The 12,449-nt window shown below is 42.1% G+C and overlaps 1 pseudogene across 1 annotated transcript; it reads right to left on the bottom strand.

The window, feature by feature from the left end:
* Window positions 1–8,912: 8,912 nt before the first annotated feature.
* On the bottom strand, window positions 8,913–12,001 carry LOC144106871 (uncharacterized; annotated as a pseudogene). The gene is made up of 2 exons (XR_013309144.1): window positions 11,868–12,001; window positions 8,913–11,242 (listed from the first exon to the last, which is right to left on the bottom strand). The product of XR_013309144.1 is annotated as an uncharacterized LOC144106871 (transcript).
* Between the last annotated feature and the right edge of the window lie 448 nt (window positions 12,002–12,449).

The following is a 12,449-nucleotide window of genomic DNA, read 5'->3' as shown; positions in this document are numbered from 1 at the left end:
ATAAACTGCCAAGTAAAAGTGGTCGTAAATAAGCAGACTTTCAACAATAAAAGCTATTACATATATGAAGAGTGCACACAGCAGATCCTTCACACTAGCAAAGAGAAATATACAAAATACACACAAACAAGGGAGGGGCAAGCCTCAGTGAGCTTGCCAACGTTTCGACAGAAGGACTTGTCATCACCAGGGCAAAGCATCATCATTGGCGGAGTGTAAATAGGACCTTCAACACAAGAAGGAAGGTCCAGTGAGGGGGTGAAGTGGGAAGGGTGTTAAGATGGGAGGCACGAATCTTGTCCAGGCATGATGGCTTCCAAAAATAATTAACCAGTTGACCTGCAAAACAGTGAAAAGAAATATGCCAGCTCTGTAGAGAGGAATCTGAGGGGTGGAGAGAGTGGACAGATAGCGAACATGTGCTTGAAGGGCTCTGTGTCCAGACATGGCGAGCTGCGACAGGTGGCAGGGTACGACTGCTTGGCCTGGCTTGAATAAACTAGAAAAGAATTAAGCATAAAGTTGAACAAAATGCCCGGAAGTGATGAAAAAAAGATGGGTCCATCAAACGAGGGAATGGAGGGTTGGAGGGAGTGTGAAAGCAAGGGTTTCTGAGAAATTGTACCATGTGGTGCTGAGCTTAATGAGAAAGCAGGTAAGAATAAACGATAATAAAAGAGAAGAAAAAAACACCAACAGGTGCAGGAGAAGGATGAAAGAGCTGACAAAGAGGCAATATGCAGCGCTGAAAAAACTGGCATAATGATGCTTTTTTTTATCTGAGGAAGTGCAAAATTTTTCTAAAGAATTAAGCCCATGCCAGAATTTACCACACAGGTTCTTTTCGAGAAGTTGATATTTGCTGGTTATAAGGTTTTCAACTGCCAAAAAAACCTAATATTGCTGTAGTAAAATACTTTAAACTGTGCATTGCTTTCTAGATGCAATAAAAAGAAGTTACCTCTACTTTCTTCATGATTTCAGTGTAAAATTATACCTGCACAAAATGCAATGCATTACATATCTTACAAGGCAGCTGCCAGCAAACAGTCCTTGCCCTCACGGTAAATGCTATGGATTAAAGATTACTTCAAAACTACCAACCCTTACACCAATAACATGAGCCTGCCCATTAAATCTCATTAGGGAGGTGCATGATATATGGCGGATCAAAAGCTCCTACTACAACTATAACGTAAAACTGCATCAGTGGAAGGGATGCCTTTAAGCAAGAAAAACCAGCAACAATAACAAACAGAGAAGCACAGTTCTTACTAAAGCATCATAGAGCTGATGTTTACAATGAAATACAAAAATTCAGCACTATCTTTCACACTGCCAAATTATAACTAATGAAGATGAAGTATCGTTACGTGACGGCCAGCCGAAGAATGAGATGCGGTGATCGATGGCAATGAGGTGATTTTTAATGGCCGCTGGCCTAGCGCGGGTGCTCCTGCCCGCACCACTGCACAGTTCGTTGTCTTCTTCGACACACTACCCGGGGCCACCGAGCGATCGTCCTGATCGGTGACAAAGTCACGCGACGTGGTTATGGACTTCACAGGATGCCAGAGCAGTAATGAGAAAGTGGTGAATTTATGGCCACCACGATAAAAGAGATGAGCGAATGTGTCCTGTTCCATGAAGCTTCCGGGCCGCAGGTCGCCAGGAGCCGACGGTAGAGTCCCCAGGACGAGCCGAACGGCCTGGGCAGGTGAGCGGTGTCTTCAGATGTGAGCGGCGTCTCGGGTCGGCGGGGTCGGTAGGTCAGGTCCTTGCGTTGGGTTCAGTTCGTAGTGTTGAGTGGCCTGGGCGGGAGACGGGGCGGGGAACAACGGAGAGGTCGGTTCAGGTTTGAAAGGCTGGGGCACGGCCCAGCGACGCAGGCCAAGAACTCACAGCCGACGACCACAGCTGACACACGACGCCGAAGCTCCCCAAACCAGGATGCCGATGATACCCCGCAAGCTCCACCAAATGTTACGTGACGGCCCCTGGCCTAGCACGAGCGCTCCTGCCCGTGCCACTGCACAGTTCGCCGTCTTCTTCGTCACAGTATAACCTCTGGACGGGAATTTTTCTATCTGCACAAGCAACAAAAAACAAGGAATTTGGAACCACGCTTTCAAAGTCGCTTTTCGGCTTAAAAGCAAAAAGAATCCTTATAATGTGTAAATCACTTAATGTAGCTTTGGGAATGGCAAGAAAATGCACTACGAGTAGGAGTAGCTTTTTTCATGTTTTTTCCCAAATATGCCTACAACTTGAATGAGCTGGGGATCCAAGAAGTAATCACGCTGGATAGTGCTTTGCTCATCGTATTATTAATGCCATCAGTGGTAAAAAAAGATGCTGCGAGTTATTGGTTGTCAAAGTTTTGAAAGATGGAAGTACACCCATCAACAGAAAGTAACACCTCCTTTACTAAATTTAAAAACCCATTTGGCCCTAATTTTTCTTTAATATATAAAATACATATAAAAACACACCAAAGGGGACACTTAAGCTTTGCCTTCAATGAAATTAGAAATTCTTGACTTTAAATTCATAGATCCCTGGGAGTCCTCATAGCACTCGTGATGCAGTGGTGCAGCGGATAAGCGGTGTGTCACTGCCCTGCAATGTCACGTGCTGCCATCGGTGGGGCTTGTGCAACCCATGTTGCTCTTCCCAACCAGCCTCTTGCAACCTATCATTAACTGCCACCTGCCACGGTACTGTTTGCTCACAATTCAGTGGGCAGGTTGTAACAATGCCACAGGGTCACACGACCTTCGTAGCCCACCTAGAGAGACGGAGTTGGTAGTCAGCTTCGAGGCTTCAGTCACCAAAGCAGAAACAAAAGCAGGACAATTTTTTGTTCAGTCAGTTTGGTTTGGTTTCTATCGGTTTAACGTCTTAAAGCGACTCAGGCTGAGAGACGTCGTAGTAAAGGGCTCCGGAAATTTCAACCACCTGGGGTTCTTTAACGTGCACTGACATTGCACAGTACGCCAGCCTCTATAATTTCGCCTCTATCGAAATTCGACCACTGTGGCCGGGATCGAACCCGCGTCTTTTGGGCCAGCTGCCGAGCGACATAAACACTCAGCCATCGCGGCGGCTTGTTTGTTCGTGCACATCACTGTCACTTTGTTCATCCACATCAAGTGTAGTAAAAAGATAGTCTTTATTATTCCGAACTTTGCATGATCTGAACAAATTCAGTCTCCTTCATATTTAGGTTATTGAGAATCAACTGTAGCACATAACAAACCTTACATTATTAAAACCAGGTTTTATTCTTTTAGCATGAACATTTATAGCAAAAAGCTGCCCAAATGGGAAAAATCAAGGTGGATACATGTAAAATTATGACTGCCTGTAGCGAGAGTTTCATTCAACAAGCGATTTTCCAATGCCCTGAAGTCTGGAATAATGAGTTTCTTCTTTACTGTAGTACCCACACACAACATATCCAGGTCACCACAAAAGCTTCCCTCAGCATAAGCAGCCTTCCTCCAGGCCAACATTTCATTTGAAGTGCCATAGACCATTACAAAATTAATAGAATGCTCAACTAAAAATTACTACAGACGTATTAGGCAACATCATTTCTAGTAAACTCCTAACTAAGCAATTACATTTCCAGTATGCAAGAAGCAACATCATTCCTAGTTCAGTGGGCCCTCTTCCTCATATGCCATGTCCTTAGATAGCCATGGCTTGATGCCAGCGTTAGTAGTTGTGTCCCTCTTTTCTCTTAACCATACGCATACGTGAATTGTACTTTCTAAGGTTTTACGACAGTCTATGAACATGTTAGAGTACTTGAGTATGAATACTGAGATATTTTTTGTAAGCTCAATACTTTGAGAAATCAGAATTAGTGGCAATTTGCGAATAATTTGTGGGCGCTAAATTTAGCAAGGTGGCAGGCCACTCAGACCTCCCATCTTCAATGGGACAGTTACACCTTATGCATGCAGCACACATAAATATGCATTACTGCAAAGATGAAGTGCAGTGAATGCAAAGCTATATTTAAGATCAAGCATGATGAAGCCATGAGTTCTATGCGTTATAAAGTGTACCTTCAAACGGAGGGCTAAAATGACGCTTCATGGAATGGATACTCTCTGGCAAGCATTGTGAAAGTAATGCCACTGTTTAAGTACAAACTCCAGTTTACAGTGCTTATTTGCATCAAGTACATAATCAAGACAGAAAAAAAGAGCTTTCCTGGAAAATTTCGTGCGCAAAACGGCGTAAGCATTTTCCCAAATAATGTCCTGTAACTATTTTTCACAAATTCAAGGTGATTTGTGGAAACTAAGTGCTCACAACAATTATGTTTTTATGTTTATTACATTTAGACAAGTTGCATTGCTATGAAAGAATAAAACAAGCAACAATGATCTATAGTAGGATACAACTTAAAAAAACAGCAGTTGCTAACACTGGGCCACGGTCTGCGGCGTACTGTATTACTCCACTAGCCAGTCACAAAAGTGAACAAAATCAGCTTTTTAATATTTTACTTTATTAAACAAGCCAGGTATTATAATTCTAAAGCTTATAACTTTTCTCTCATGGTTAGCTTTTTGTTTACGTGACAAGAGAAGTTTTAACAACGGCCTACATTTTTGTCGTGGAGGAATTCTGTGTGGTGGTCCTGAATGTGGGCGGAGTTTCACTGCAGACTTAAGTTGTATCTGACTATAGCCACATCTTATCCATAAATAGGTGCTGTACCAGCATACCATTTTTGCTAGGACTAATATGATCAAAATGTAGAAATGTCACAAAAATTGTACTTTATTTCAAGAAGAAATGAAAAAAGAAGCAAAAAATAATGAACAGTGAAGCAGGCTCTTATTGCGTTGCAAAGCAGCAAAAATGTCATTAAGATTGCTCCTGCAAAGATTACTTTCAGTCACAGTGTCTAAAAACATTTTATCAAAATACAGCACCATATTAGTACAGAAGTTGCCTTAAGCTCTTGCATAAATTTAGAAACCCACTCTTGCAAAACCCCATTACCATAAAAAAAGCAACTAAGAATCTTTTCGGTGCCTCACATAGAAAAAAACATGAATATGAAATTTAGAATTATACTATGGCCAGTACATAGTTATCCGAGTCCAACATCAAGCACCACACGAATATTCAAGTGAAATAAAAATTCACAATTCACTGAACAAATTTTCTATGACCGCAGTCATTTTCTCACAAGACTGAGTTCCCAAGCAAAAAACTTTACACTCCATGAAAACATGGCAAAATACAGCATAGAAAAGTCCTTGTTAGAATTTTCTATGCTGCATAAAAATGAGCAAAATAGAAATGAATAGGCAGCAAAGTTTGTCAATCAGTGCAATGCATGAAGGCAGTCTATATGTGTGACCCTGGATGCTTAGAAAAGGGGCAAGAGTATAATGAAAGTGTGCAGCTTTCCGTTCAGTATTTAAGTTCTTGTTAACAGGCAAGCACCCTTAAGTAAATGTTACAGAAATGCTCATTTATTGTGGGTTTTCACATGCCTATTTAGATTCATCTTGTGTGTAAAAGCCAGTTGACATAGGTTGCACTGGTATGGCCTCTCGCCCGTGTGGATGCGGAGGTGGACCGACAGAAAATCTTTTCTAGTGAAGGTCTTGCTGCAGTGAGTGCACTTGAATGGTCTCTTGCCTGTGTGAGTACGAATGTGTGTCATCATACTGGTCTTCTGGGTGAACGTCTTGTTGCATTGAGGGCATTGGAATGGCTTCTCGCCTGTGTGGGTGCGAACGTGATTCACCATAGTGGACTGCTGGGTGAAGCTCTTGGTGCAATGAGTGCACTGGAAGGGCTTCTCGCCTGTGTGGATACGAATATGCTTCACCATACTGGCCTTCTTGGTAAAGCTCTTGCTGCAATGTGCACACTTAAATGGTCTCTCGCCTGCATGAACATGAAGGTGATCCACCAGGAGAAACTTCCTAGTATAGGTCTTGGAGCACAGTCTGCACTGGAAAGGGCGCTCCCCTGTATGAGTTCTGAGGTGGGTCTTGAAGTTGGAGTGAACCGCTGTAGAATAGCCGCACTTAATGCACACGAACCGCAGCTTGCCTGCTTGTGATTTCTTTGGGCTGCATGCACTCCCAGTGCCGACCGAGCCTGCACAATGTTTAAAACCACATTTTATAAACAAGGATACACTTTACAGATTTGGTTTGGAGCACTTTAGAAGCTAGACAAATCATTGATGCAGGCCTTGCAAGCAGGTGTCCTAATATTTGACAAAAATGATCCCATTGTCAGTGTATAAAGCCAGACCATAAACAAATCGTTTTGAAGTCGACATGTAGTTCACTTGAGCATTAACTATCACGGACTATTATTGCAAAAAGACAGGTGATTGCATCGCAATATTTTCAACCCCTGCAAAATTTCTGACTACAGTTCACACACACACACACACCAACAAAAAAAATGGATACGGCAGAATATGGCCCACTTCCTCTAAAATCTTTATCTTGAAGTGACAATATGTATTGTAATCACATGGACCAGAAGGAAACAAAATTCAAGGTAGGGCCAACAAATCATAGGGAGCAAAACAGCAAGCACTGGAAGATACAGTAAGCAAATAACTCAAGGAAAAGGTATGATCACTGAATAGATGACAGATCATGTCTCAAAGCCTAATTTGCCCTTAATTCAAAAGCTGAGCACTACGCACGAAAGCACATTTCTAGTACCAAAAAACTCCAGTAATCACAGTTCAGGACATATCAAGTAAACACTGCATACATGATGTAATTAACCTTTCAAAATGCTCGTTCAGGTATCCTCCCTATAAAGTTACTAAAGAAGTGTGAGCACACATAAGAAAATACCAAACAAATCGATACATTGTGTGGCCCAGGTTTTGAAATACAGGCTGGAAATCTGTCGCGCTGTCGGTGAAAATGTCGCAAACAAGCATTGTGGTTGCATGAAAATGATAAACAAAAAATTCATCCCAAGTTACTTAAAAAACAGTGGTGATACAGCTTCTGGAAGCATAAAAGTGCCTTTTCAATTTTTTTTTGTCTGTGAGTTATAAGACTGCAAAAGGATGAGCCAGAAACCTCCACAGCTTCACAGTGGATGGAAGCGCCACAATTTGAAATTTGCTGGTGTCGTGAAAATATAGCTAATTGTGCTCATTTTCTCACCATTTTTGCATGTATACATTGTTTCTACTAATTTTGCGTCTATATTTGGCACTGGTATTGTTGGAACTGAAAGAAAAAGGCCTGCACGTACTAAAACAAGTAAAAACCAAAAATACTATTTTTCAACAAAAATTGCCGTTTTTCTCCCCCACATTTGTAAAGAACGGGTGAGACCCCATAGATGTGCTATGTTGACACTGTCCCCATACCACTCTAAAAAACAGCAGAACCAATACAAATTCTAATTAATGGGTTGTTTAATATATGCAGACTTCAATGAAGCTCAAATGAATTTAGTCATACAGTTCACATTAATAAAGTCCCGAGCTTTTCCTGTATGAGGTTCCATTGGGCAAAAACATAAAGTGCAAGCCACGAGCACTATGCGAGGCAATACATAAAATCAGAAAGTTGGAAAATCGTCACGTAAAACCTGAAGTGCAAAATGAAATTGGCTTAGCTTTTTACAATGCTAGGAAGACATGCAAATACACATGACAACAAATAGACACACTCTTCAACACACTGCGCTGCAGTGAAAAAATAAGGCAAGTAACAATTGCTTGGCCAAAAGTAATTTACAGACTGGTAGTGCAGACCACCATTTCATCGACTATGTCCAAAAGACTTACCTTCTGAAAAAAAAAGAAAGAAAAGGTCATTTTTTATCACTGGCCAAGTGTTCCGTTCATTACTAGATATGCACTTTTCTGTTTTAGAATTCACCAACAAACACAAAGAGAATTGTGACAAGGTCACACAGTACTGTGGAAACAAAAATGCAGCAGCAAAAAACAACGGAATTAATTCTGAGATTTTCATAGGAATTAGGACACATGATAAATTAGAATAACGAAAGAAACTGGATCATTGCAGTGCTTGTTGTTCAGTTCAGATACCAGGGCTGTGTAGACTGGTCTCAAGGCACTGGATCTATCTGAAAACTGCCCTTACAAGCAAATAATCTTGTGCATGCCACTACAAGTTGAATACAAGCGACTGTAAACTCAACACTCCTTTGACTCTTAAGGCGACAAGACAGTTAATCTGCTGCTCCAAAATGCGGGAGTGTAACAGCTGAGGTAAGAATCGAAACACTTTTTGGTGCAGGAAAATTCAAATCTGAAGCAGGGCACTTGAAAAGAAAACTCCATTTTGAGCGCCTAAGTCCAGACTTGGAGCAGATGACAGGAGAAAATCTTCATTTTGGAAAGCACCAGCACTGTAACAGGAAAGGTTACTCTTAGAACAAAAAATGAAGAAATGCAAACATTAAACCAGTTATTTAAAATTAACTATAGCAATGTGACGAAGCTACAAACCATAACAGAAAGGATTTTTTTTCAGGTTCCGTGCATAAAACCAAGATCAGTGCAAATGTTTTAGCTTCAGTGGGCAAAGTACAGCAAATGTGTGACAAATTCTGCAGAAACCCACTCGGCTGAGGTCAATTATTGCAAACCTGCAAAACAGGTTAATCCAAAGCTTAGAATATTATAGAACCAAGCAAGAGAACACAAAAATATAAGACAAGGCTGGTATAAGTAATGCAAACTTATTTGTACTTGAAGACAAGTATTACCTGAAGGACCCAACTAGACCAGACTAAAAGTGTCTGCGTCAGACTACAGTTGACAATGACAAGATACTTGACAAGACCAAGCCGCTTTTGCACAACTAAAACCTCACTAGGAGCGTGCATATATCTAGTACTGATGTCATGTTGACCATGACAAGATACTTGACAAGACCAAGCCGCTTTTGCACAACTAAAACCTCACTAGGAGCGTGCATATATCTAGTACTGATGTCATGTTAATGCTTTGCCTTCTTGGATATTAGCTTCTCCAGTTCATTAATTGCCTGCTCAAGGTTTGCATTTCCTGTTGGTAAAAGCACGCGGCCACTTTCTACCTAATTCGTCTTTTTGCTTGATGTCCGAGTTGATCATTTCCTCGGCACTAGTGAGCAATGTCTTGCTGCTCACCACTTGGCCTTCTATTTTTCTTTTTCGTGCTTCAAGAGTAGGCTGCTTCGAGGCAACATCTTCCATTGCCTTCTGTTTGCCTGTGTTTTGTTCGGCACTCATCCTTTTTACGTATATCATTCAAGAATGCTTCCCACTCCTTCGAAGGTCTAGGCTGAGAGACACGTTGCTTGCGTCACCATCACAGAGCAGATGGAATCTTTTAACATTGCACGCTTTATTAATACTAGCAATGCTCAGAGTGCTCCGACCATCTGGGAGGCACTTATTTTCGCTGAAGCCTAGTTCTAGGTTGGCATTGCCGTGAAGAAAAAAGTGCTTTTACAGGAGATATTGCTGTTCACCTACTATAGTCTTCAGGTGAAATTAACTCGCCTAGCAGTCATCATTGCTTTCTTCCAAGTGCAGGGAGCCATTGTCATCATCACACTTCAGCATGTGCCATTCGTCAACGACAGACACCTGATCATCAGCGAAAACCCGAGGCAGCTACCCCGTAATATAGCGCAAAGCCGCACCTCTTGCTCAGAATCTTCATACTGTAAGGAAAGAACCCTTGCATGCGTTATCACTTTGTTAGTCAAAGGGAGCTTCTAAAGCATTGCCTTCGAACAATCAAGGTAAAATCACGGAGCTCCAAGGGTGAGATTTTTTTCTCTGTGGAGTTCTAGCCTTCAATTGCTTTCTCTGTGTCAAACCCAATTTCTGGCCGTGCCTTCCAGAGGGATGCACTGTCCAGGTTATGTTTGGTCAGGTCTTCTGCACTTGTTACAAAACATACCACTCTGTAAAACACATATCAAAACTCAGCGCACCAATACCACATTCTCGTCATGAAGGACATGTCGGAGTGACTGCTGTCTTTTAAAAAGTTCTGCAACCCACTTAGGAACTCTGCAGCATCTTTTACAAACATCTTTGCGTAAAGGGTCTTGCTGCTAAAGGCTGAGGCAAGTCTGTTGTGTTGGGTCTGGGCATCTGGCCACTGTCTACCAGTGTTGTTCTCTAAAAAAAAAAAAAATTCAGTGCCGTGCATTGTTCTTCATGCGCTAGAGTCCTGTAAAGTCAGCCAGCAGTTACAGACATGTCTGAGAAAAGCATGAGGCGCTATTCCCTGTATTTCTAAGAGTTCCTTCAGGCTCTTAGCATGCATAGGATGCTTAAAGTAATAGTAGACATCCTTCACAAGTTCCTCAACATCAGAGCAAAATGAATCCAAACCCTTTGAAAATGCATTGTGCACTTTGTGCAGGCACCATTCTGCAACATCGAGTAGATTTGGGTTAATCGTTTGTTTAAGTTTAGACTTCATACTCTTCATGACGTTGGGGCCGTCACTGAAATACAAAGAAGCCCTTGCTTTGGTAGCTCCGTTAGAGCATCCTCTATGCAGTCTACAATCATCTCCAGCGTCATTGCCGAGGTTAAAAGAGTTCTAGTGCTCAACTACAACCTGTTGCACACTCTCAGAGAAATATCTGAACACCACATCTAACTGCTACCCCCGTTGCTGCAGTTTTGGTGTTTCCTCAATCGTTAAAGAAAACAACATTTGCACAATACAACTTCCTCACACTTTTCGATCTGAAGTGACACCCCAGACCATCTGAGATGACATAGGAAAGCTTTGCCGTTACACAAGTGAAATTCTTTGCCACATCGCTGTCAGGGGACATCTTCCAATAAATGCAAGTTGCTGTGTCGCCCCATGAGTAAGGAATGCACGTTGAAAGAACTGACATTGCAAATATGGCTAAGCTTCACACACTAGATCCTGCAATGAGGCATGCGGCTTCCCTGCAAAAAATCTATTGTAGCTTGTACAGTCTTGGGCACTAGAAGTACACCGTTTCAATCTCTCTTCTTTCCTGCTGCCTCCAGATGTTTTTTCATGTTTGCATGGCACTTGACAGGAGAAGCACCATGCTGATCACAGGAGATAGTAACATTGCGTAGGATGCAAAAACCATGTGTGTCCTTGACACCGGGCCTGCACCAAAGGCTGACCACATCCTTGTTGGAGTCCACTTTGATCATTCAGCACTGAGGCACCGGAATTTTGTGCACTGCCCTGCAAAGAATAAAATTGCCAAGAAAGGGTCAAAAGCCAGTAATTTCGCTACTGATACAACCTAACTACATTTAAGGACTGATTTTTTTTCAGGCCCCAGAGGGACCACGAAAAGTATCTTGGGCGGTCTTGGGCTCGGCCACGGCGATATAACATTGAAAATTCGAGACTGCTGCGCGTTTTCACACCGGTCGAGGCCCGAAACAGACTTTTAAGAAGTTCTCACGTTATATTGGCGCCAACGCGATAGCTGTAACTGATGCACCTGCTGGATAAACCGAAGATGCAAACATGATTCTATCGACGAGACCATCATAGGAACAATCTCTCGTAAAATGAATGGCGAAACAGAACACCGGCAACTACGAGGAGCAACATGAAAAAAACATGCGACACGTGCATTGAAAGAACCATGTGTGGCGGCTAAAACACAATTGTATCAGTAAAAAATACGCCCCGCTAATTCATGCGCGTCTGTTCTGCCGCTTCAACTAAAGCAGTGCAAACGACGACACCATCCGTATTTCTTTTTCTAGCAGATATGCCCACTCAAATGGACGACGTCAGTGTTTGCGGCTCCTGTCAAATGCCCCACATCTCCGTCGAACCCACTGGTGGCACTTACGTTTTCTGAACGAAGCTTCCCCTTGAAATGGACTCATCTTTGCTCATTTTGAATGCCCATGCACAGGAGAGGTTGCAAACGGCGGGGAAAATCCGACCAAAACAGTGTCACGGCACGTGTAGCAAAAACCCATGTGCCTCCATACAGTTTCTACTATTAAATAGAGGGAAAGCGGGCGCCCCGCATGGAGCTTCCTCAAGACCACCTGCACCGCCATGAGCGCTCTAAGCATCATGGAGCAGATATCTACCGATTGCAGAACCAGTACTTTTTGCCTAAATATAACGAAAAACAAACGTTGTTCGATAATCAAGAATGTCCTATTATTCAAAGTCCTGTCTATACATCGTAACAAACGAGCAGAAAAGCAGGTAAATGCAGTTTGATCAATATAAGCAATGGCTTGCTCTCGTAATGGCCAAGCATTACAGACCACAAAAGCCAACATTTCGTACTCAACAAGCAAGCGCACTTTTAAAAAGAAATATGTTTTCGAAAAACAAATATTATCACCTAAACATTTTAAAAGGCTTTTTCAGAACATTTCGGAAAACAAAACCTTTTTATAGGTGTCATGTGCTG

Source organism: Amblyomma americanum, chromosome 10, assembly GCF_052857255.1.
Source record: "Amblyomma americanum isolate KBUSLIRL-KWMA chromosome 10, ASM5285725v1, whole genome shotgun sequence".
In the NCBI taxonomy this organism is placed as follows: domain Eukaryota; kingdom Metazoa; phylum Arthropoda; class Arachnida; order Ixodida; family Ixodidae; genus Amblyomma; species Amblyomma americanum.
Note: the sequence above shows the minus strand (reverse complement) of the source record. Positions and strands in the feature narration are given on the sequence as shown.